Below are 25,363 nucleotides of genomic sequence, written 5' to 3'. Positions count from 1 at the left end.
TCTCTGTTGCTTAAGGCTGACAATTATCTTTGTATGTCCCACTGCTACTTAGTATAATGTCTTGTACATAACTGAAGCTCCATAAATATTTGTTGTAGTGGAAATTAAAGATAGGCTGCTAGTTTAAAGCAAATACAGACAAAACTTGCTCGCTTTCTAATCTTTAAGCTGCTGTTTGTGTATGTCTGTTAGCATTGGTCTGCACATCTGCACATGATACACCTTTAATAAAATTTAATCACCACAAACCAGTGATCTGCCATACATAATGGGATGAATTGGCATAACTGTATATTACCTTATGTGGACAGCATCATAGTGCCAAACAAGAATCATAAATCCAAATACTATTAAGTTTCTCATGTACTAAGGTGATATGATTGATGTGCATAGAGTGAGACTCCAGAGTGAGTCAAAATATGTAGGTTTTGAGTAATTTACTCATCTTACTTGATTCGTTTACTACCTACCAAATGGGACTAATTTCGGTAGTACTTTATCACATATTTTTCAGAGGTTTTATGTGAAAGTGTTTTAAAACAGTAAAATACAAAGGTAGATAACATTATTGTTGTTTTCTAGCAAGAACAATAGACTTGCAGTCTTTTTCAAGTTAAAAATCACGTTTACCTTGTAGGCTTAGGGATATCTTCTGTAATCATGAAAGAGAGAAAAAAATCCTTGTTCATGTGGTACAAGTAACACGATTTTGATCTTGATATCAAGATCCTCTAAGGAACTCCTAAAATACCCTACTTAGGCATCAGCTGTATAGAATACTAGCATGAATAAGGTCAAGGATACTATTAATGGAAAATCTAGTGTCTTAAGACATCATAAACATCACATTATCTCTTTTAATCCTCACAGCCACCTTGGGAATTAGGAATTCTTATCCATATTTATGGATGAGGCAAATGAGGCTTAGAAAAAATATATAACTTTCCCCAAGTCAGATCCCAAATATGTCAGACAACCAGTGTGATTTGATCATAGGTTTGTCTGATTCCAAAGCTTAATTGCTATATTGCCATCCAGACTTGGAAACTAAAATTCAAGAGCCATGGAAGTGGTTGCTCCAGCAACATGGAACTCTTACAACTCTCAGCACACCTCAAGTTGTCTCTTACCTCCAGTCTTTTTTACAAATTGCTCCTTCATTCTGGATTATTTGTTCTCTTTCCCCACACCACGCAAACCAGAACTAATTGTCCCAATCGTTGCCACCCTTTAACCCTCAATTCAGAACCTCTCTACTCCCTGCAACCTTCACTCAGTCTTGACAAAATGGGGCCCCTGTGTGCAGCCATAGGTACATATCTGTCATGACACTTATGGTGGGGAATTGCAGTGATTTCTGATGTTTCATTCCCCTCCCCTAGACTATGAACAACCTGAGGATAATAAAAACATGTGTGTATCTCTTACACTAGCCCATTATGGGCTACATGACATATGCTCAAAAATGTGAGTTGAGTTAAACTAATTAAATGATTCAATTAGTTGGATTTCTTGGCATTATACCTTGCATTTAAGATGATATTAATTTAAACAATAAAATACTTATATGCCAAGATTATACATTTGTTCAAACAACATGAATAATAGTCGTAACACTGTATGTTAGATTTTGGCAAGAGAAGGTTTAAGGTTACATATAATCGAATTTGGCTGCTAAATTAGACATAATGGTGAAAATAATATATCCAATACTGTATATTAATTAGATATCTTACATATATAAACTGCTATATTGTAGTTATGAACAAGGACAGCAAAAAAAAAAACCATCCTTATGTGATCAAGTAAGGATTTTGTTATATTTGCAGATTTTCAAAGGTCAAAATATATTCATTTTCAAAGAAAGGCTTTTCACAAATATCTGTTCATTTGGGAATTCCATTAATGAGATTAAATATATTTTGAATTATACAGTGTAATAATAAAGGATTATATCTATTAATACAAGTTTAGATCTGAATCTCATTTTCATAGTTAAGAAAAAGCTTTTTATATGTAACTGAAGCTTATTTAAAATACTGTTTGGTTTTTAAATATACTTATTTTCAGTCTAAGCAGTTTAGTTTTGTCTAAAAATTGTAGTCTGCATTAACATATTCTTAGAGAATTGAGATAAGGGGAATATAATCTCTATTTTATAGAATACTAGAAAAAAAATTCCACTTACATGCAGGCAGGTAATTTAAAGTACAGATCAAACTATTATAGAATAAAAAGGTACATATATTTTCTGATTGAATTATGAATATCAAAAGATACCAAAATATCAGAATTAATAACCATTTGAAAAGATTTACTCAGAAGACCCTTCATGTAAATTTCTCATTTGTATTGGCGTTTTAGTAATCTCTTTAACCTTGACCCTATAAAGGTCCTCATAAATTGTGATTCTTGAATTATGCTATTAAAGATGAATATTTATAAGATGGTACAATCTATGGATTTTATTTCTAAGACAAATTCACACTTTACTTTCGTTATAATAAAGTCCCACTTGTCCAGCTGGTAGACTTCTGCTAAGCACAGGGATATGAGCATAGTTCCAAATAGAGACATTAAGATAATAACCTCTGGTTAATAGGAAATTAAATTCGTTAAGCATTTCACTCCAGGGGAAAGCATAACACAGAACAGACCTCACTGACTTCTGTAACAAGAGTAGATGATAGTTCGATTGAGTTGAATTTTGTGCTGCTTCCAAATTTAGCGATTTATTGCTTCTAATAGAAACAAAGTCAACCATATATGTGAGTTCTTGTATATTTGTGCACACATCATCAACATTTAAATCTATAGTTAGAATATATTAATATATAACTTTATGAGTATACACAAACTCTTAAAAGACCTAGGAAGCAAATTTCCTCTTTATCCATATCTCATCCTCATTCAAAATCTCTAGTTACATCCCAACAATCCTCGAAATTTTCTCTGATAAGTTTAACCCATGTTGTTTCCTCCTCAGTCCAGGATTTTGTTCTTTACACAATTAAAACGTTTTCTTATGACAACTTCTCTAATGTTATTAGTATTTATTTCTAAATGTCAGGCTATCTAAGTCATTAATTCTTTTATGTATGTATTTCTTATTTCTATTATAAAACAACAATATTATGGATGATACCCCTATCATACTTTTATGGCATGTCATAATTTTTGTGGCACTAGGATTATTAATTGACCAAAATGCATGATCTTTATAATGTAGTTTATATTCTAGTAGAAAAGCTAATACTACGTATAGATATGATGCAATCTTTTGCCTGATTGGATCATATTTAGATGAATAAGATGCCTTCTGAAGTCTTCATCAACATCTCTGCAGATGAGTGAGGTGAATTTCTAATGCAAGATTGTATAATACATGAAAAATGTAATGCAGGTTTGCACAGTGGTAGTATCGTAGCCAATGAGTTTTATCCGAGGTGCGATTATTGCTGTTTGAAAACTTTTCCCAAAACCCCGCCATGACGACTTGAGATATGGTCAGCATTGGCAATTTTTGACAATCTCTATAGAGACTGAATTAAAAAAAAAATGTAATGCAGTATGAATGTAGAAACACTTGTAATGTCAATGATAAAACATGAAAGTTGTAAATTAAAAACAAATTTGTTCTGTCTTATACAAGCCTTTTAAATTGATGCTTTAAAATACTAAACTTTTATGAGATTAATTTTTATGAAAGAACCCAGTACTTTCGTTAAGGCCATTTGAAATGGACTCTTTCAATTGTAAACCATTCTCATTTCAAACACATTATAAAACCAGGGACTTTAAAAAAACCTCTGTATTTAAAACTTCCTTTACCTTGACCTTAAATACTCTTCAGGGGTCCAATGCCCAGTGTAGATTATTGTCACTTATTTTTTTATTCAGGACAATAATGAATGTGGTTGGGGAACACATCTCTGAGAAGGTGGCATTTTAGCTGAGATCTGAATTATGACAAAGAGCCAACCATACAGAGATCTTTAAAAAGCTTACCCCAATGAGAGAAAGACAGCCAAGACAGAGGTCCTGAGGCAGGTAAAATTGAATACGTAAAAGGAACTGAAAAGTCAGCCAGAGTGGCTGAAGCTTAGTAAACAAGCAGGAGTAGTGTACAGTGGAGTTGGAGAGACACTGTAGACTCCCTCTGGTGTCATTTATTCAGCTTCATAAGTTAAGCCCATGATGAATGATGGCAAGTTCAGGTTCATAAGAGACAATACTGTGTTCTGTGCTCTGTGTTCTTGGTTGCAGGATTAGAAATTGCCTGGCACTAACAGTGGAGCAGAATTGGTCATTTTATTATACTTACAAAAGATACTCAATTATGCTTTTCTCAGTGGAATCATTTTTTTTGTCAGTCTAAAAACTAAAATAAATTGATATGTCAAAATCCATGCCATAAACTGTCGTGTTTCCAAGACTGTCTCCTCTAAATAATATACTGGTTATATTTATTATTTTTAATCAGAATTCAATTGCAATACACCCTTCCACTCTGGGTGAAGAATAACATGAGCTCGCAAATGTTTCTGCGAGATGCTTTTTCTTAAGTAGATCTTTAGCTGGTTGTATTGAGTTGTACTCTCTACCTGCAGTTACTCCATTGCAAAGGTTGCAACAAAGCAACAGAGTCTAATTTGTGTTTTTTTTTTTTAATTTTAAAGAAGAAATCAATTCCTTCATACATGACAGGATGTCATTTTGATCAGTGTCCCCTTAGTTACATTGAGGCTGCTTAATTTAATAAAGGATGGCCAGAATTTATCTTCAGTGAGGAAATTTGACAGGACAAATAATGCTGTAATAGCAAAAGAAACAATATTTTAATGGGACTCTTATCAGCACCTGGCAACAACTTTACATGTCAGTGCCCTGCATTGTCAGGCAGCTGGAAAATGGTGGGTGGGGCTGAGACGGTGGATAGGGAGGAACGTGCAATGAGGTTCAGAGAAAGGGAGCCAAAATGAGTCAAAAGGCCTGGTTCTATCTCCTAATTATGTAAATTGGACTTCAGTATTGTACCAAATTCAGTTTTCTGGCTTCAGGTATGCTGTTAATAATGATACTTCAAATTTTAATGAATCATTAAGAAACTTTACATAAACTTTACATATCCAAAGTAAATTGGAAAACAAGGATAAATACATATAATTTTCTGGTGAATTATGAATTTACAAAAAGAGATTCTTAATTAGAACTTTTTTTTGCATTGCTTTTGGTTTCGTATATATATGTGTATATATATATATATATATATTTCAGTTCTGGAGTACATATGCAGGATATGCAGGTTTGTTACATAGGTATGCACATGCCTTGTTGATTTCTTGCATCTGTACCCCTGTTATCTACATTAGGTATTTAATATTATCAAGAATTAGAACATTTTAACAGACAAATCCCTGTAGATCAATTTGTCAGAGTACTCCACCAAATTAGAAGGTCAGGAGGCTTCACAGAGAAATTTTACCAAACCTTCCATGAGCCAAAATTGAAATGTTACTAGACTGCTTCACAGACTGGTAAGAGAAGGAAAAATTGTGAAATAATTTTACAAACTGAATATATCAATGTGTGATGATGTTAGTCTTCAAAAAGAGACTACAGACCAATATCACTTATGCCTATCAATGAAAAAATTCTAAATGAGAAAGCAGAATCTAGCAGCATGTTAAAAAATAATACATCTTGAAAAGGCAAGATTTATTTGTTCTAATAGTATAGAAATAGTCCAATATTAAGTAATATATTAATCATATCACAGATGAAAAACAATTATTTGATCATGTCAATAGAGGTTGTAAAGTTATTTGACAACACTCAATAAAAATTCTTGGCAAAAGCAGTTAATTAGTTCTAAAATTCAGACTTTTCCTTAGCATAACTATCTCAATCCAAAGACCAGTGTTCTTAATGGCAAATACCAGATATTTCTCCACTAAAGTAAAAAACAAACAAGATTATCCTCTATCCACATTATTATTTAACGTTGTTCGAGAATTACTAGATAATAAAATTAGACAAAAGAAAATTGTAAGTCTGAATTCATTATTTCTGATTTTCATACTATCAGTATATGCTGATTGTATCATCTAATAAACCACAAAAATATGGGACTTTTTCTGAGATTGGGTTTTGCTCTCGCTTAGGCTAGACTACAGTAGCACTATCATAGTTCACTGCAGCCTCAACCTCCTGGGTTCAAGTGATCCTCCTGCCTCAGCCTTCCAAGTAGCTAGAACTACAGGCATGTGCCACAATGTCTGGCTAATTTCTTAATTTTTTTGTAGAGTTGGGGTCTCACTAAGTTAACCAGGTTGCTTTCCAGCTCCTGGCCTCAATGTGTCCTCCCACCTCAGCTCCCTAAAGTGCTAGGATTACAAGGTGTGAGCCACAACATGCCAAACATCTAGTTTAAAACATCTAGTTAAAAACATCTAGTTTAATACATGCAATATGGTATTTGAATTAGGTGATAAAATATTGAATATACAAAAATAGTATGAACTTGATGTAAGTATAATTTTGGTAATGACATAAATTATTAGCATAAACTGTTAGAAAATACAATTGAAAAAATAATTTGCAATAGCAAAAAAAAAGATAAAATAGCTAGAAATAAAGTTAAGAAATATTAAAGGCATATGAATAAATTCCGAATTCTACAAAAGATCACTTTGAATATATACAATATAATAAAATAAGGTTCTAATAAACATATAATATGATCTCAAAAAAATCACCATTTTTTTTTAACTAGAACTAATTCTAAATTTTTATTGGAAAATAAGTACAAATAATAAAAAGACAATAAATTAGTCATGTTGCATATTAAAAATCATATACATCCTGTAATTAACACAATGTGACACAGAGCAAAAACATCAGAAAACATACTTAAGTTTAGCATATGAAAACAACATCTAAAATCAAAAAAATCAGTGCTTAACCCAGTAAATATTGTTGGCAGAATTGGACAGCTTTCTAAAAAAAACACTTGAACCCATACTTCTCAGGACACACCAGCAAAATTCCAAATGAATTAAAAATTTAAATCTAAAACATAAACCATATATGTTATATGAATTAATTAGTTTGTGTGCCTGGGGTAGTAAAGGGCTTTTGAACTATGGTTTGAAATACAGATGCCATGAAAGAAAAAATTATTTTCTACACAAGAGTAAAACATTTCTGCATAGCAAAACAGTAAGTAAAACCAAAACAAAATAACAAAGAGATAAAAAACTTTTGTACTTCATATCCAGATAGTAAACAATTTTTTCTAATGTAAAAAGAACTCAAAAATTACTTCACAGAAGATTAACATATCAACCAAAAAATAGACTAAAAACAGAGGGTTCCGAAGACAGAAAATACAAAAACTTGCACAATATTTTTAAAGTGCTCAAACTCATTTATTAAAAAAGAAATGCTGAAAAATTATGTAATACCATTTTTGCCTCCTAAATAGGTAAAAACTTGAAAGTTTGCTGACCCACTTCTGTGAGAAAATTGTGGTATATAGATGCTTTTTTAATACTGGTGGAATACAAACATATTATATGAAAGAATATTTAGTAAAATCTATCAAAATTACAAATTAAAATTTTTGATCTAATAGTTTCATTCGTAGAAATTTATTCTACAAAAATAAACTGACGTGTTTAAAGTGACTGACATAAAATGGTATTCATTCCCATGTTGTTAGTGATCGCAAAGAGAAAAAAAAAAACTACCCATCAGCATGAAACTGATTGAATATATCCTGGTGAAAGCATAAAATGGAAGACTATACAATTTTTTAAAGAAGAGGAAGATAGGAATATTGACAACATAAGATCAAATCGTGTTTCTGTCATTTGAATGTGTGTACAACCCTGGGCAGCTTGCAAACAGTCTCTAAGCCTCAGGGTACTCACCTTTGAAATGAGGCTAACAAGAGTACCATCTCAGAGGGTTTGACAGAAAAGATTAAGGCTGTTAAAATACATAAAGCAGTTAGAATAGAAACCCTGCACATAATTAACACGTTTATTTCCAATTTTATGTGCTTTTATGAAAATATTTACAAGATAAATTATGTGAAATGTAAGTGATGTAAGATGCAATCATTTGTACAAAAAGGGGAAATAGGAAGTAGAAATCTATGAAACATAGAAATAGGAATCTATGTTTGCATTTATTTAAATATTAAGGAAAATATGAAGGAGTCTTCATGTTATAATTTTCCTGCAGTTTTATATTGCCTATGCAAAAATAAATAAGTAAATATAATGACTAAAAAGAATAATGCCCTCTCATGTTTTTGAACAACAAAATAATAGGTTAAAATAAAAGTATTTGTAAACTCTAGAACATTGTGCAGATTAAAATAATAAAATCTAATATTTGAGTGGCTTTTTGTGTGTTAGATGCTGTGCTTTTGTTTTACATGTATTCTCATTTACTTCTCGTAACAATCCTATGAAGTGAGCACTAATTGTGTTCTTTTTCAGTGAGAAGATTGAGAATCCAAATGATCAAATACAGGTATATTTCTAGGGTGATACACATAATAAACAACAGCACTGGGATTCAAGTCAGATTTTTCTGACTCCTGAACTTTGGCTCTAAATAATTCTGCTTTGTAAGCCTTGTTCAGATACACCCAGTACCAGGTCAAGAACCTACTCTAAATGGCTACTTTGAGTCACTGAAGTTCCAAGGCCCTGTTTTCTCCTTCTTCTTTTTAAAATATATTTTATTGCACTTTAGGTTCTGAGGTACATGTGCAAAACATGCAGGATTGTTGCATAGGTACATACCTGGCAATGTGATTTGCTGCCTCCATCCCCCGTCACCTATATCTGGCATTTCTCCCTATGTTATCCCTACCCAACCTCACCACCTCCCGCTGTCCATCTCCTGTTCCCCCACAACAGACCCTAGTGTGTGATGCTCCTCTCCCTGTGTCCATGTGTTCTCATTGTTCAGCACCCATCTATGAGTGAGAATATGTGGTATTTGTTTTTCTGTTCTTGTGTCAGTTCACTGAGAATGATGGTTTCCAGATTCATCCATGTCCCTACAAAGAACATGAACTCATCATTTTTTATGGCTGCATAATATTCCATGGTGTACAGGTATTGATCGACTTACCACCTATGCAACTTAACGACCATTCGACTTTATGACCACAATCGCTAGCCATGACTGCTCCGCGTCTGGCAGCGCAAACGTTGCCCAGCTGGGCGTACGACAGTACGGACCCGCTTCCAGCAGCACTACCATCTCTGCGTGCACCATTTCAACTGTACATATAGCCTACTCAAACTTACGACCAAATCGTGTTACGACCAGTCCACGGTCCCGACCATGGTCATAAGTCGAGCACTAGCTGTATATGTGCCACATTTTCCTTGTCCAGTTTATCATCCATGGGCATTTGGGTTGGTTCCAGGTCTTTGCTATTGTAAACAGTGCCCCAGTGAATATATGTGTACATGTGTCTTTATAATAGAATGATTTATAAACCTTTGGATGTATACCCAGTAATGGGATTGCTGGGCCAAATGGAATTTCTATTTCTAGGTCCTTAAGGAATTGCCACACTGTCTTCCACAATGGTTGAACTAATTTACACTCCCACCAACAGTATAAAAGTGTTCCTATTTCTCCACACCCTCTCCAGCCTTTGTTATCTCCAGATTTTTTAATGATCGCCATTCTGACTGGCATGAAATTGTATCTCAATGTGGTTTTGATTTGCATTTCTCTAATGACCAGTGATGATGAGCATTTTTTCATATGTTTGTTGGCCACATAAATATCTTCTTTTGAAAAGTGTCTGTTCATCTCCTTCGACCATTTTAAATAGGTTTGTTTGTTTATTTCTTGTAAATCTGTTTTACTTCTTTGTAGATTCTGGATATCAGCCCTTTGTCAGATGGGTAGATTGCAAAAATTTTTTTCCCATTCTGTTGGTTGCTGGTTCACTCTAATGATTCTTCTTTTGCTGTACAGAAGCTCTGGAGTTTAATTAGATCCGTTTGTCTATTTTAGCTTTTGTTGCTGGTGCTTTTGGTATTATAGTCATGAAGTCCTTGCCTATGCCTATGTCTTGAATGGTTTTGCCTAGGTTTTCGGGTTTTTATGGGGTTAGGCCTTATGTTTAAGTCTTTAACCCATCTGGAGTTAATTTTAGTGTAAGGTGTCAGAAAGGGGTCCAGTTTCTGCTTTCTTCACATGGCTAGCCAGTTTTCCCAACACCATCTATTAAACAGGGAATCCTTTCCCCATTGCTCGTTTTTGTCAGGTTTGTCAAAGATCAATGGTTGTAGATGTGTGGCATTATCTCTGAGGCCTCTGTTCTGTTCCATTGGTCTACATCTTTGTTTTGTTACCAGTACCATGCTGTTTTGATTACTGTAGCCTTGTAGTATAGTTTGAAATCAGGTAGCGTGATGCCTCTAGCTTTGTTCTTTTTGCTTAGAATTGTCTGTACTGTGTGGGCTCTCATTTGGTTCCATATGATGTTTAAGGTATTTTTTCCAGTTCTGTGAAGAGGGTCATAGGTAGCTTCATGGGGATAGTGTTGAATCTGTAAATTACTTTGGGCAGTATGGCCATTTTCACAATATTGATTCTTCCTAACAATGAGCATGGAATGTTTTTCCATCTGTTTGTTTCCTCTCATTTCCTTGAGCAGGGATTTGTAGTTCTCTTTAACTAGGTCCTTTACATCCTTTGTGGGTTGTATTCCTTGGTATTTTATTCTCTTTGTAGCAATTGTGAATGGCAGTTCGTTCTTGATTTGGCCCTCTTTAAATCTATTATTGGTGTATGGGAATGCCTGTGATTTCTGCACATTGATTTTGTGTCCTGAGACTTTGCTGACATTGCTTATCAGTTTAAGGAGATTTTGGGCTGAGACAATGGAGTCTTCTAAATATACAAATATATTTTGAAGACAATTATCAAATTGTCTATATATAAATAGAGACAACTTGATTTCCTTCTTTCCTATTTGAATACCATTTATTTCTTTTTCTTGCCCGATTGCTCTGGCTAGAACTTCCAATACTATATTGAATAGGAGTGGTGAGAGAGGGCATCCTTATCTAGTGTAATATTTCAAAGGGAATGCTTCCAGTTTTGGCCCATTCAGTATGATACTGGCTGTGGGTTTGTCCTAAGTAGCTTTTATTATTTTGACATACGTTTGGTCAATAACTAGTTTATTGAGAGTTTTTAGCTTAAGCTGTTGAATTTTGTCAAAGGCCTTCTCTGCATCTATTGAGATAATAATGTGGTTTTATTCTTTTGTTCTGTTTATGTGGTGGATTATGTTTATGAACTTGTGTATGTTGAACCAGCCTTGCGTCTCCAGGGTGAAGCCTACTTGATTGTCATAGATAAGCTTTTTGATGTGCTGTTCCAATCGGTTTGCCAGTATTTTATTGAAGATTTTTGCATCGATGTTCATCATGGATATTGGCCTGAAGTTTTTTGTTGTTGTTGTTGAGTCCCTGACAGGTTTTGGTATCAGGATGATATTGGTCTCATAAAATGATTGGGGAAGGATTCCCTCTTTTTGGATTGTTGGGGATAGTTTCAGAAGGAATGGTACCAGCTCCTCTTTGTATGTCTGGTAGAATTCAGCTGTGAATCCATCTGGACCTGGACTTTTTTTGGTTGGTAGGCTATTAATTGCTGCCTGTAGACAGGAAGAAGTCTGTATTCTGGGCTTCTTTCACTTACAGCAAGCATTGGGAGACTTGTATTTGCTAGTCTTCAATCAAAGCCAAATAAGATGGCTAATCCTTTTGTGGCCTCTTTTATCTAGGAGGTAAATTTGGGGATCTTGGAAGAGACCTTCAAGGGATCTTGCCTAGCTACTGCCATCTCCAGTTTGTTTGCCTGAACTGTGACAGGTAAGGGAGACCTGCGTTTCAGTGGCCCAATATTACTCTTGCTGCCAGGACTGCTAATTCCCCAGGGATTCCCATGCCCAAACAAAAACCTATAAACCCTCCTATAGGTTTTTGTTCAAGTATCACCTTCTCAGTAAGGATTTTTTCCATCCACAAGATTTAAATATTTAAAACTAGAAACTGCAATCCACTTTTAGCCACAATTTCATATTCATCATTCTTTATTTTCTCCCACAGAGCAGGCGCGCACGGGTGCACACACACACACACACAATTTATTTTGCGTGTTGTCACCCTTTACTAGGAAGACTTCCTGTCTATTTTGTTAACTGCTGTTTCCTAGTACGTAAATAATGTAAGGCACATAGTAGATGTGCAAAAAACTATTAGTGAATGAATGAATGTTATTCTTGTGGCTATAGTTTTTAAATTATCATTGCCATATAATGTTTCATTCTATGAATATACTATATTGCTTTATCCATTTGACTGTTGCCTCATATTTTGTTCCTCTCAATGATTGTAGAAATGGAATTAGTCTGCTTTATAATACATACAGTTCTAACCTTACTAGATAATGTCAAAGTAGTTTTAAAAGAGATTGTATCAAACTATATTTCCATACATATTGGATTAATTCTCATTGATCTACTTTCTCAATAACAATTAGAATTTTCAGACTTTTAGAAAATGTTTGCCAAACTGATAGGTGTGAAATTATAAACCATTTGACTTTAATTTGTATTTTTCTGAATGTTACTGAGGTTAAGTGTATTTTCATATACTGTATTTACTGTCATTTCATATTTTCTGTTCTCTGAAATACCTATTTATGCATTTAGATTCATTGTCTATTGTTTGTTATTGTTTTTTCTTCTTACTCTTAGGAGTTCTTTATGTACAGTGTGTTCTCAATCCTAATTCTTTTTAGTTTTGCGTGTTGCCAGTATTGTCTCTAAGTTTCTGCTTATTATTTTCCTGTCTTTTCAGTATCTTGTCATAAGTGGAATCTCTTAATTTCAATATAATTGAATTTACTAATCTTTTATTTAAGATTGGAGCTTGTTTTTAAAAGCTCTTTGTTTCAAAAATTATGAGTATATTCTCTAGGAAATTTCTTATTGAAATTTTAACATTTAGTCTTGAATCCATCTGGAGTAAATGAGGATATGGTGAGGTAGGTATTCTTTTTACTTTTCCCTATATGTCTAAAAATCATCTATTGAATATCTTATTAATTCCTCACTGATATGCAATATAACCTGTATATGTACTATTTCCATTTATGTTTCTGGGATCTGTGCTACTGCATGATCAGTCTTCTCTACATTATTGTATCCTCCTTCCAGTTCATCTTGGTTAACTTTGGCCATTTTGCTTTTACATGTGAACTTAGAATAATTTTGTCAAATTCTATATAAATTATTTTGATTAATTTGGGGATAATTGATACCTTTTCAATACTGAGTCTTCTTTAACTTGGTCACAGTAAAGTTTTTCATTAATTGGTTTATTTTAATAACATAGAATGAAGTTTTATAATTTATCTCATAAGTCCTGACCCATCTTTAACAATTTATTCTTGATTTTTGTATTTTTGTTGCTATTTTAAATAATATCTGCCTTAAATCAAGTATTTGAGCTATTGCTGTTTTGTGGAAATTCAGCTGAAGTGGAAATTAAGTTTATATTCAGCCAACTACCTAAACTAATTTATTTTCATCATTGTCTTGAAGTTCTGTGTCTTCAGATAGGCTATCATCATTTGAGAATAAGAGTTTAGTTTTTTCCTTTTCCAGTATTATACCTTTTATTTATTTTTTTTTTGGCATATTGTGTTAGTTGAAAATAAAGAATGTAAATACACAATTTTTTTCTTTCTCCTGATTTTGAGGGGAAAGCTTTTAATGTTTTGCTACTGAGTAGGCTTTCTGGTCTTCATTCCATGATGATATTTCTTCTTTTACCAGAATACTAACAGTTTACATAATTAGTTGACTTTGGATATTATCAAAGTTAATTTTTAAAATCTGAGATAATTTAATGTTTATGTGATAAAAGTTTTTTTGATATCCAAAGAAATGTTTAATTATTTGATGCTGATACAGTATTTTTTAATGTAAAATGAGACAAAACCTTTTGTTCCTTTTGAGGTTTCCTTTTAAGCCACATGCCTATATTATTTACTTAAATAATAACTTTTTAAAAATAAAAAGGCTAAGAACTATACACATAGGGACAAGCCATAAGCCACACCAATTGGGTCCTAGATCCTCTTTCTCCAAGCGCAGCCCATTCTTGGTTCTTGATAAATGTTTTATATATAAAATAATAATAGTTTTTAGATGTAAACTTTGCATTTATAGAATAAATAATACTTGATCTTAGTGTGTTATTTCAAATACATTTTTGAGTTTGATTACTGATTTTGTTAGCTAAAATTTTGTTCCAGATTCATGTGTTATGTACAATTACAGTTTTTTATTTACATATTATTCTTGATGAATTTTTGATAGTAAGGTAATACTAGACATGTAGAACGGAAATTTTTCTTATATATTCTTTGAAATAAAACCGTGTGACTATTTCTCTTTTTTGAACATTGAACCTGCCTGTAAATATTCGGGCCTTGTCTTTGTGTGTGTGTTGGGGGGAGGGGTATATAAAAAATAAGTATTCCAATTGCATCAATTTCTACAGTTCCTTTTTATAACATTACAAAAAAATCATTCAGATTTTCAATTTTCCTCCTATGAGATTTTTAAAGAACTTTTATTCTCCTAATGGTTTCAATTTAGTGGTGTTAACTTATTTTCATAGTTTCATTATCTTTTTAATCTCAGCGATATCTATTTGTATGTCCTTTTTGTTTCCTTATATTACTTATTTGGTCCCCCTCTTTTTCTTTTAGCAATAGTTCTAGATGTTTTTCAATGTTATTAGTCTTGCCAAATAACTAACTTTAGTATGTTCATTCCTTTCTTTCTTTAGATTTTTTCTATTTCATTAATTTCTAATGCCAGTATTATTATTCCTTTCTTTCAACTTTCTGGGAGGCGTTTCTTTTGTTCCTTTTCTGATCTTTCAAGTTTGATAGTTAAGGTATAACTATGCAGTATTTCTTCTTTTTAAAAATGTACATTTTGTTATAAGTATCTTTCTTCTAATAATTTTTCACCAAAAAAAATCACATTTCAATATGAATTATTTTAATTCTGATTGAATTCCGTTTTAATTTTGACCTGTGAGGTCAAACAAATTAAGTAATGAAGTAATTAATTAGAGTCATGTTTTTAAACATTTTATATGTATCAAGTTTTCTATTATGTTTTTCTGCTTAATTTCAAATTTGTATTGTAGTCAGAGAACTGTGGTTTGAAAGATACTGATTTTTTGAAATGTGTTGAAAATTGCATGTTTACTTAGTACACTGATAATTTTTATATATATTCTATGTGCTTGAAGACAATATGTATTCTTCAGATGTTGAATACAATAGTTTTCTATATCCATTAATTAAAGTTAATTGTGTATTCCAAATCTACAGCATCCTTTCTGATTTCTTTTTCTGCTTATCAATTGCTCAGAAATCGTCCATGGTAGTGAATAGTTTAAATTTCTTCATGTACTTATATATTTTTTTGCTTCTATGTTTTGAAACATTTTAAAAATTTTACATTAGTTTAAATTAAGTAAGCTTTTTCTGGAAAAAGTCAGTGATTTTCTTTAGTATTTGTTTATTTGGCCTGGAAGTCTATTTGATTGATGGATTAACATTTTTCTGGTATGTTACGCAATACACTCTCTTTCAAATTTATATATTGTTATGTTTTAAGTGTACTGCATAAAAGCAACAAAATACTAACATTTGGGTTTTGCAAGGTAACTTTTATGTCTTTTCTTCATACTTACCCAGCTAGCTTTCTGCCCCAGAAAGTGAGTCTGTATGGACTACATCAGTGGATTCTCACACACCTTCCTTCTGGGATTATTTTCCTTTTTCTGGAGTACATTCTTGAGACATATCTTTAGAGAGGTTCTGTTGGTAGTCAACTTTTTCATTTCTTGTTCTTATGAAAATCCCTTCTTTTGGAATGGTTAGGTTCCCCAGCTGCCTGGTTATTTTGGCCTCTGGGCTCATTTTCTTTAGGCTTATCAGCTACTTTGTCAGGGAATATATAGAGGAAATTCCAACACCTGCTCCTGTCAATCCCAAAGAGCTCAGAGGGTGGGACGGAGAGAGAGGAGGCTTGAAGGACCCTTGAGATGGTACGCACGTATGCTAGGGTGCCTTCGCCCATGACTCCTGCCTTTTGATGCTTGTACCATTGCATCTTACCTTCCCCTTGAGTGCAGATGTCACATGTGATTTGCTCCTAACCAATAGAATACAGCAAGGGTGACAGGATGTGTGTGATTATATGTGTGTGACTACATACATACATTTGCAGTAACCATCTTCCTGGAGTCTCTTCCTCCGCTGTTATCTCTAAAGAAGCCAAGACTCATGTTGGGAAACTTCACATGGCCAAGTGGGTGACCTCCAGTAGCTGGGGAGGCCCACAGCTGACAAGCTGCAAAGAACTGATGCCCTCAGTTCTACAAACATTAGGAACTAAATTCTGTAAAGAGCTAGAGTGAGCTTGGAAGTGGAGCCTTGCCTAGTTAAGTCTCAGATGAGACCACAGCACCAGCCAACACTTTGATTAAGGCTTTTTGGAGGACCCAGCTGTATCAGGCTCAGACTCCTGGCCTGTAGTCATAAATGTATCTTGTCTTAACGGTAATAATGGTAATATTGTTAGACAGCAAGAGAAAACTAATATAGATGAAGAGCTCTGTGAATCACGAAACTACATTCTTCTTCACCCATTTTTCTCAGCATCTCACAGGCAAACAACTTCTGAGCTTGTCTGATTTTATCCTTGAGGGGACCAGGAAACAGGCAGGTGTGGGTCAGGCATTATTCCCCAAGGCAAGAGCTGGAAGAAGCAAGAGCCGCTTTCCAAACAACTCCACTCTCTATTTTATTTTCTTTAAATCTTTATATATGTTTATAATCTTGACAGGCTGTCTCCTATCCTAGGCCAAAACCATGTGCCTCCATACACACTAGTTAAAAATAGCTTCCTATTCCCAGCTGTCACTCCTGGTGTTTCTTCTGAGTTTCTTCATTTTTCCTCCATAGTTCTTTTAGAATTGGTAAGGCAGAATAATTAGTTCATGATTTTAGCCTCTCTCACATCTTTATACTCTTCATACTGGCTTGAAAATACCTTCCTTTCATTATTTTTCTTAAATGGTAGTTACACTGTTTATAAAAATCTTGACTGAGGATTATTTTTGTCAGTATTTTTGAAGATATTAATACACCATCTTCTGACTTTTATTGCTATTGAGAAATTAGCCCTATGGAAATTAATATTCTTTTGTAGGTAAAGTGTCTCCTTACCACCTCCCTCTGTCCCTTCAACTCCAGCTGGAGTTGTTGTACAGAAATAATCTGAAAATAAAATTTAAATTCAAATTTTAAAAAATCTTCTCTTTACCTTTAATGTTCTATAGTTGAAATACAGTGTGTATGGTGTAGATTTCTTTATATTATAATCAGTGATTGTTAGGTCCTGTTAAATATGAAGAGTGAGGTTTTTCATTGATTCTGGAAAATTCTGACCCACTAACTCTGCAAATATTGCTTCTTTTATCATATTATCTTTTTTTCCTGAAATGATAATTAAATATATATTCAGTATTTTTTCTTCTTATTTTACCTTTTTGTATTTTCTATTGTACATCTCATTGCCTGCATTCTAAGCAATTTGCTTGGAGTTATCTTTAGTTGAGAAATCCTTTCTTTTTCTCAGATTAATCTGCTAGGCAACACGTCCATTAAGTCTCTAGTAGCAATCATTAATTTTTCCCTTTCAAATTACTTTATTGTTAAAGCCTCCGAGTTATTTTTAACAGTCTATTATTTATGTATTATAACTTTAATATCTACTTTGATTTCTTTAAAGATTAAAAAATTACTACTTTTATGTTTTGTATTTGGTAATTTAAATTTAAATACCTGAAGTTTAAGTCAGATTCACTTTTTAAAATTATGAGATTGGGTTCCTTGGAACATGGTTCTTTCATTTTATTAATTGTTTATTTTAGAGGCAAGGTCCCATTCTATTGCCCAGAGTGGGGTAGAGTGGTGCAATTATAGGTCACTGCAGCCTTGAACTCCTAGGCTCAAGTGATCTTCCAACCTCAGTCTCCCAAATAACTGGGACTACAGGCTCATGCCACTGCACCCAGCCTTATTTCATTTCATTTTTTATATTTGGGTTTAAGATGCACTCTCCCAGAAAGGATTTACATTGGATTTTGCAAGTCATCTGGGATCAACATTAAACTAATGACCCATGATGACTTTCACCACAGACATGTATTTTCTATTTCTCCTTCACAGAGAGTTAAAAAGTAACAAACAAGTAACTTCACTGCCTTCTATTGTATTTTCTATTTTTGTGTTTTAAGTCGTGTGATTCCATTGGAGGTATATTGATTTTATCAAGAGTCTCTGATATGAACTCTCAAGTTACAGCAAGATTTTGTCTTTTCTCCTTTTTGGGCAAAGTCTGTTTAAGTCCAGTCTATGGACTGCCAGGTATCAGCAGGTGCTAGGTGGAGAAAAGCAGCTTCAGTCAATCCTTTTCTCTCTGGATTTGGGTGCTGTCGTTCTATCTAAACTTCTGGAATTACTCTTATTTTTATGCCAACTCAGTCATGCAGTTGAAAATATTTTTAAATTATGTTATCCAGAAATTATAGCTGTTGATACCAGAAATATTGTCAGACACCTTATATTGTAATTGCCCAAGAATATGTACGTGTGTGTGTGTAATTAAATCCATGTATTGGTAAAATATTTCCTTCCTTCATAAAATATTGAGAAACCACTATGTGACAAATACTTTAATGGGCTTGGGACATGTTAAGTTGATAGGGGCTCTCATGGATCTTACTGTGTAGTGTGTCATACAGATTGGTAAACAATAATAATAATTCAGTGTGAGAAACAGTATGGTATAAGAAATACAGGAGGTTCCAGGAGTGGCTGAGACGAACTTTGCCTCAGAGCTTGAGGATTAGTTAAGAAAAGCTTCCAGAAAAAATGACATCTAACATTATCTGGAAAAATGAATTGCCTTTAAAGCTTTTTTTTCCCCATCTTTTAGCTTCCCTTCAGTACTATTCTAACAAAATGCCTGCTTTCACTTCTCTGGGCTCCCCTTTTGATATCTTATGTTGTGATTTTTCTGTTGCAAGATAAAGAAAACAAAAGAAAATTAGAGATTCAGCCATTACTCTTGTTATTTAATAGCATTTGATTTTTTTTATCTTTCCTATTTTCTGGAAAGTCTTGCTCTGTTTATGTCTGCTGACATGATCATACTGCCTTCTGGAAGCATAACTTAGCAGTGATTTAAAAAACATGTACAAGGTTTTGAAACATTAAAAAAGAAACAAATTTGGTTAAAATGTAACTGAAGTTTGGAGGGAAAGAAAGGAAGCATAATTGCACTAGCTCAAAATTCATAACCTAATTAGTTACCTAACACTGGACTTTAGAGAAGTACGACTACTCTTTTCATATTGAAGAAAAACTTTCTAATTTTTACTTCATCTTATTTTAATTTTGAATCTTCATATGCCTCAAATAAAAAGCATTTGGAGGTATTGTTAGACTGCATGAAAAGGTAAATTTTTGACAAATCCAAATGTAGGAATTTTCTAAAATTTTAAACCGACTTAAGGTCTTTGTATTTCATTTTATGAGCTTCTTTTAGGGTGAAGATTAGAAGAGCACAGTAAAATAATTCTTTTTTGTTTTTAAGATCATACATTTTGTTATTTTATGCTGAAGCCAAGTTATATTGACAATGTTTATACAACATTTAATAAATTTTAATTTTGTTTGGCAAATTTAAAATTTTGGTAATCTGTTGACTCCTAAGAAATTTTCAAAAAATTGTGGTAATCTGTTGACTCCTAAGAAATTTTCCTCATTTTAAAATAAAGACTTTTAAAATAAAAAGAGTTGGCCTAAAATATGGATTTAAGCATTTTTAGCAAATAACTACTAATTGAAGATGGCTAAGTTTATCTGAATTCTAAATTATATTCATTTTATTCTATACAAACAGTTTAAGTGCCAAAACGAAAACACCATAGATGTAAACAAGATCCATGGATAGTTTGACTGAAGCATAATAAAGATATCAAAGTAAATTCTATAGAGTGCATAGACCTAAAAGTCAGAGGCTCTTTTTAGGCCTGTCCAATTCATGAATTTTTTCTTTTGCATGGGTGTTCATTATATTGAGTTTTGTCCTCATTTAATTACTACAGGAACAAACTATGTTCTATTGGGCCCTTGAAACGAACAGTTGATGGTCCTGTAGCATTGGGGATTCGAGATAAGATGAAATGGAGTAGGAGTTTCACATAAGTGATCATGTACTCTACCGATATCTCCAGACTCATGATTCAAGTGTCCCTAAGAGGCTTAACCAGTTATTAAACACAAGACCAAAATGACAAGTCATAAATTATACAAGATATCCTTTAAAATGAAGGTTTAAGTAAAGAAAGTCAAAAGGTAAATACAAAATGGTGTATTCCTGGTACCAGAGGATTTGTAGTTTTGGTGGTCATCTCTTTCTCTCAGTGGATGAAGGTCACCAAATAAAAATTACCAAGTTAAAGTAGATAACTAACATAAATAGTTAAAATGTTATCTTAACCAAGCTTTTCAGACAGAAATAGTCATTTAAGCTACTTCACTGTAACAATGATGGCCAAATCTATATAAATAACTTTGTCTACTTTGTGCTCCCACTCCATCTTGTGGCCAAATTCCAGTCAATAATTGAATTTTAAATGTAAACAGAACACAAACTCTTAGTGTAGAGACGTCATGGGTAAACTAACATCAAGTTTAAATCAGTTCTATGTGCTTCAGCACTTTTACCAAGGTAACTACATTTTATAAAGATGATTGACAAGCTAATGTACTGCCAGAGGATGAAAGCCATTATGGCAAGATATTAACAAACCATGCTTTATTAGGAAACAACCAAATGATGCAAGGGGAATTCATTTGTTCAACAAATATTTGTTGAAAACCTACTTATCAGGCACTGTTTTCGGATTGTACTTTATTGCCGTGAATGAAATATAAACATTTCGGTCCTCATGGAGTATATTCTACAAGGGAAAACAGATAACAAATGATTTAAAAATCTGGGTTATAAGATAGACACAAACAGTTGAGTCTTCTGGTTTCAGTATGACTTTCCTAAGAAAAGCTCCCAAGCTTTGGGGGCCATTTTTAAAGTGTAGATAAAAATAAAAAGTTAGCCAATACCAATATATTGCACATGGGCTCAAAACACAATTTAAACCAAATGATAGAATTCTGAAATGTAGATACAAGGAAGTTTAAAACAAATATTGCGATATATTTTTCACAGTTGGGACAAATAATTAATTACCAGAAATTTTATTTCCTTATTAAGAGGAATCTTAATTTACCACAGATTATTACTTTTAATGTTTAAATACATATGAAATTATAAGTACAATGCTCAACAGGTTCAGCTGCCTCATAGGGAAACAGAAGTTCCTTTGGTCTAAAAATTTCTCCCTGTCTGAAATGCCACAGTACCCCAGATTTAGATGTGGAGAGGAGGCTTGAGTTAAGTGAAATATAAAATGGATGAAAGAGCAAGGGAGTAGAGATAAACTGGTGGCCAACTAGATGGGAACCTCAGTTGTGAGGAAACGGGGGTATGCAGCAAGACGGAAGCTATGTTAGGAAGAAATGTAGACTGGCAAACTAATCTAGTTGGTTTTTTTTCCTTGAGCTGATGCTGGGCACAGGAGGGCATAATTAAAGATAGTGGAGCTTTGTTATAGTCACATTCAACTTGGAAGCAATTCGATATTACAAAAGGTTAGATAGTAGTTGTGGAAAGGGCGTGGGCCTTGAAATCATACCAAAGAGGCCAGAACTGGTGGCTCACACCTGTAATCCCAGCACTTTGGGGGGTCATGGTAGGCAGATCACTTGAGCCCAGGAGTTTGAAACCAGCCTGGGCAACGTGGCAAAAACCCATCTCTACAAAGAATGATAAAATAAAATAAAATTAGCTGGGCCAGGTGGCTCACACTTGTGGTCCCAACTACTTGGGAGGCTGAGGTAGAGGAAATACTTTGAGTCTAGGAGGTCAAGGCATCAGTGAGCTGAGATTGTACTACTGCACTCCAGCTTGAGCAACATAGCAAGACATTTTGTATAAAGAAAAAGAAAAGAAGTCATACAAAAGAGTTTAAATCCTACTTTTGTCTTTTAACCACTGGGTGGCTTTGGAAAAGGCACTTAAGTCATTTGAATGATAATCATTTATAAAAAGATGACTGTAATACCTGAGAGGATCACTGAGGCCATTAATGTAAAATATATGCAAAACAACTGGGGATCTGACATGTAATCAATAAATTGCATAGTATTAAATTGGAGTCTGAATGTAACTGCTGTCATCATCTCACATATATCTCAATACAAAATTGTTGTTTTTTAAATTATGTACAAGTACTCACTGAGTGGGGCCAATTTTTGTATTCAGAACCTTTCTGATAAAAGTGCTGATTGAGTCCTTCAACATTTCCATAGTTTTTTTTTTTTTTTTTTTTTNACATCTGATTGTCTCCTGGTGGTGTAGATTCTATGTTTATAAAATGCTCACTGACTCAAGGATACAATTTCCCCTTTAGTTGTTTACCAATACTAAACATGTTTCAAGAGAACACAACTCCAACCACAAAAGCATTTTGAGGAAAGTGAAAATCAACAAAGGAGCAGTACCTACACTGTGGAATGTATTTTGTATTTCTAGGCAAGCCAGCATTTTGGACTCTGTTTAAAAACCTTCTGTAAATTTTGGAGTCCTCATTAATCATAGAAACAAGCATGAGGAAAAAAAACTGCCAAGCTGGGTTTGGATTTATATTTTCATATGTTGTCTCATGTATTAGTCAATTTTCATAATGCTATAAAGGAATACCCAAGACTGGTAAATTTATCAAGGAAAGAGTTTTAATTGAGCTCTTCCACATGGCTGGAGGAGGCCTCAGGAAACTTACAATCGTGACAGAAGGTGAAGAGGAAGCAAGGACCTTCTTCACATGGCAGCCAGAGAGAGAAAAGTGAGTGGCAAAGGGGGAAGATCCCCTTATAAAAGCATCAGATCTCGTGAGAACTCACTATCGTAAGAACAGCATGGGGGAAACTACTCCCATGATCCAATCACCTACCACCAGGTGTCTCCATAGACACATGGGGATTATGGGGACTACATATTGAAAATGAGATTTGTGAACTATGATTGTGCCATTGCACTTTAGCTGGGCTGTGTGGGGACCCAGCCAAACGATATCACCTCAATAGACCTGCTGTTGGTTTCAGTTGAATAAACTTAGATATTGTAAGTATGCATTTCTAGAGCAGCATTACAGGTATTTGAAGTGGTACATTTGGATCAAGTAAAAAGACTTAGCTTCTTATACACTTTTATTAAGAAGTTATTTGTTATCTATCTTTGATCATATCATCTTAGAAAAAAATCATATATTTACATATTTTGTTCATTGGCTGTTTTTCTCATTTATCTGTGTATTTCTTACAAGCCACAGATTTGCAATATGCTGCATTTACATTTTCTCATTTGTTGCATCAGTTATAAAGGAGAAGGAAAAGAATAATAGGAATTGTTTGGTAATTTGTGCTCTTTCAGCTTTCTCTGAGTAGTTGTCCCAAAGCATTTAAAAATGCTGCAGTCTTGCATAAATTGTAACTGTACTGATATGCTTTCTTTTTTCAGAAGGAGGAAGGTTATTAAAAACAGAGAAAGATCAGACTCTTTCTGAACAGTGTCGCACACAGGGAATGAACTCAATAAACATTTGGTTAATATAAAAGTGAATAGATGAATAAGGATGTTAAAATATGTTATTTACAAATCTATAGTCTTTACCTAAAATTATTATTTCTATAGATAAGAAAACATTAAAAATTCAGTATCATGAGAAAACTGAAGTGTTTCATTAAAGTTAATCATCAGAAAAATGAAGCTGACCACTTATAATCCTAAGATTTTGAAAATGATAATATTTCCAAAATTGATTACATACTGTGTAAGCTGAGGGGTCACCATTCTGACAATAAATGATTGCATTGTACTTTTATACAACAAGTCTCCCAGGGCTAATCCAGCAGGTGGGAGTTTGTCATGAAATGTTGGATATTGAGATTTCCTTTTTTGTTGTTTCTTAGAGACAATGTCTTGCTCTCTTGCCCAGGCTAAAGTGCAATGGCGCAATCATGGCTCACAACAAGCTAGAACTCCTGGGCTCAAGAGATCCTTCCATCTCAACCTCTCAAGTAGCAGAGACCATCACACCCTGCTAATGTTTTCAATTTTTTTAAAGAGACTGGATCCTGCTATGTTGTCTAGTCTAAGATTTCTCACCACCAATTCTTAGATTTTATTTTTGTTTTCCCCTTCACACTTAGGCTGAAAGCACTTACTGTTTGTTGCAACAAGTTGTCTGTCTTTAGGAGGTTTCATTTGTCCTCTCATTATTGATGGCTTTTCATGTTTTTCGAGTTCCTAATTAGATCATTTAACACTTTAGATCACATGTAAAATGCCTTGGGCATTCCTATGAATGAAGTGTATGAATTTTATGATATCTTTTTGTGATGTCTAAAAGTTTTGGTACTTGGCCAATCTAAGCCATTGAGTTTGCCAGACTGACCAGAATAATTTAGGTATTGCCACCGTCACATCATACAGCTGCTAACTAGCCAGCAGCTCTTAATCATCAGCATCCCTTTTTTTTCCTAGGCCAGATCCTTCTGTGTAAACTAACAACAATTTGTCTGGGCATGACAGCTCATAAATGTAAATCTGGCACTTTGGGACGCCAAGGCAGGTGGATGACTTGAGGTTAGGAGTTCAAGACCAACCTGGCCAACATGACAAAACCCCTTACCTACTAAAAATACAAAAATTAGCCAAGTATAGTGGTACATGCCCGTAATCTCAGCTACTTGGGTGGCTGACACATGAAAACCGTTTAACAGGGGAGGTGGAGGCTGCAGTGAGGCAAGGTCACACCAATGCACTCCAGCCTTGGCAACATAGTAAGACTCTGTCTCAAAAAAATAAAATATATTCACAATAATTCTTCTCTTCTAAGCCTATCCAAATGAGATCTATCTGACTCCACACAAAAAGTCCTCAGCACACTGACTTCTCAAACAGTTTGTTGAAATGAGTTGGGGCTCCTGGGCTAATATACAGTACTCCATATGACATACA

At 33.8% G+C, this 25,363-nt stretch overlaps 1 non-coding gene across 1 annotated transcript; it reads left to right on the top strand.

Moving 5' to 3' along the window:
• The first annotated feature begins 3,401 nt into the window (after window positions 1-3,401).
• On the top strand, window positions 3,402-3,542 carry LOC119471323. The gene has a single exon (XR_005200354.1). It is a non-coding gene; the product is annotated as a U4 spliceosomal RNA (small nuclear RNA).
• Window positions 3,543-25,363: the final 21,821 nt, after the last annotated feature.

Source organism: Cebus imitator, unplaced genomic scaffold (genome assembly GCF_001604975.1).
Source record: "Cebus imitator isolate Cc_AM_T3 unplaced genomic scaffold, Cebus_imitator-1.0 Scaffold56, whole genome shotgun sequence".
In the NCBI taxonomy this organism is placed as follows: domain Eukaryota; kingdom Metazoa; phylum Chordata; class Mammalia; order Primates; family Cebidae; genus Cebus; species Cebus imitator.
This window is presented reverse-complemented; position numbering and strand designations above follow the sequence as displayed.